Source organism: Pundamilia nyererei, unplaced genomic scaffold (assembly GCF_000239375.1).
Source record: "Pundamilia nyererei isolate P.nyererei 1_Seehausen unplaced genomic scaffold, PunNye1.0 scaffold00101, whole genome shotgun sequence".
NCBI lineage: Eukaryota > Metazoa > Chordata > Actinopteri > Cichliformes > Cichlidae > Pundamilia > Pundamilia nyererei.
Window position 1 is genome coordinate 487,032 of NW_005187502.1, and position 1,774 is coordinate 488,805.

The 1,774-nt window shown below is 40.4% G+C and overlaps 1 protein-coding gene across 4 annotated transcripts in view; it reads right to left on the minus strand.

The window, feature by feature from the left end:
* The window catches only part of ccny (cyclin Y), a 40,068-nt gene that overhangs the window by 15,345 nt on the left and 22,949 nt on the right, over positions 1-1,774 (minus strand). The gene's annotated exons all lie outside the window — the stretch shown is intronic.

Consider the following 1,774-nt stretch of genomic DNA (forward strand, 5'->3'; position numbering starts at 1 on the left):
CTGCTGAAACCTGCTTTGTACAACATTCATCCTTTGGGTATGACACTAAGTGCTTTGTACACTTATCCATCAGAGGGTGTCTGAATGTTTCAATGAGGCTTTTTTATACAAGGATAAAAAGAAACAGTCCTAACTCTGAAATATGCTTACTTGTTACATTTGTTTTAATGGAAAGTAGCCCAGGTATTTATTTCTGGCAACCCATTACAAATAATGTGTTTTAATAGAGGACATGATGGAAAATAATCTCAGGCAACTGGGAAATGTAAAAAACAAAACAAAACAAAACCCAAAAGACACCGATGAACAGATGAGTAAAGTTGGCATTTAGAATACAACCTGATTTCATTTCTAATTTTTTATGTATTTGTACTTGATTTGCTTTTATGTGTTGCTGTAAATGTACTGCCTTCCCTTGCCAGATGTGTCTGTTTAAATCCAGTAGCAGCTACAGAGCCTAGCATATGGCTGTTATGCACAGCTACTGAATGAATATATCAGTATCAATTTAGTGTCCTAGTTCCTTGTCCCAATTACATCCCATAGTCCCAGACATGCTGAAACGTGACATTTTACTGCCGAATTATAAACAGGAAATGTAGAATTCGGAGCCTGCAGACATAATAGTTTCTGTGGTTAGTGCAACAGAGAGCCACTGTTGTTCGAACAGCAGACTTTTATTTGATCTAAGGTTGATTTAATGGTGGAATTTTCTGGTGACCTGTAATATCCGGCACTAGCTTAGATGAAACCATTTGTTGACATGACTTCAGAATCTTTATTGTGCTCTGGTCTAGGTTAAACATTTACTCTCAAATGTTACAATAGCCTGAGGAAAAATTAATGATAATGTCACACTAACATTACATCGACACTGCCACGCATTAAACTCTGAACCAGAAAAGAAACAAAACTAAAATTCAATGCAAACTAGCAGCGTGGGGTGGTTAGCCAACGAGCTGCTTCCTGGCCTCCTGGATGATGTCAGCGCAACAGGAAGGGTCACAAAGAACCAACACCCAGACAGACAAACGCAGAGAAAGAGAAACTGATGTCAAGAGACAGGCAAAGAGTGAGAAGCTGATAATGAGAGAGGAAAGGGCAACGAGGGCAAGAGAGCAGAAAAATAAAGGGATGAAGATGACAGATTTGAAACATGATTGACAGAGAGAGAGAGAAACAGTAGTAGAGAAAATATAACGAGTGAAGGTGATGACAGGGGAAGCATTAGTGGAAAGAAAGTGAAAGGTGAGGGAGAAGAGTTTTGCTTGCAACCAGGGGTCCGTTCTTCGTACCTCGCTTACTACATCCAAGATCAAATCATCGCGCCAACTTTGAGCTCGCTATTCCGGTTCTCCGAACACACCTGTTGTTGACGATTAGTATAGCTGGATGAAGTAATGTGAGATCACTGGGTGGCATAACAGGGGCTACGCATCGATAGTAGAAACATTGATCGGCAACCCTTTGATTGGTCGGCGAAAATGTCGAAGGAGCGCGCTTAGTATTTTTCGGCAGCAGAGCAAGAACTCTTGATTGAGGGATTTCAGGAGTTTCAGAGTTTAATTAAAACGCAAGGGAACACTGCAAAGGCTGCAAAAGCAAGGAGAGAGGGCTGGCAGAAAGTTGCTGACAAATCAAACTCGTAAGTAATTTAATAATTACTTAATTTATAATGGATTGGATTTATATAGCGCTTTTCAAGGTACCCAAAGCGCTTTACAATGCCACTATTCATTCACTCTCACATTCACACACTGGTGGAGGCAGCTAC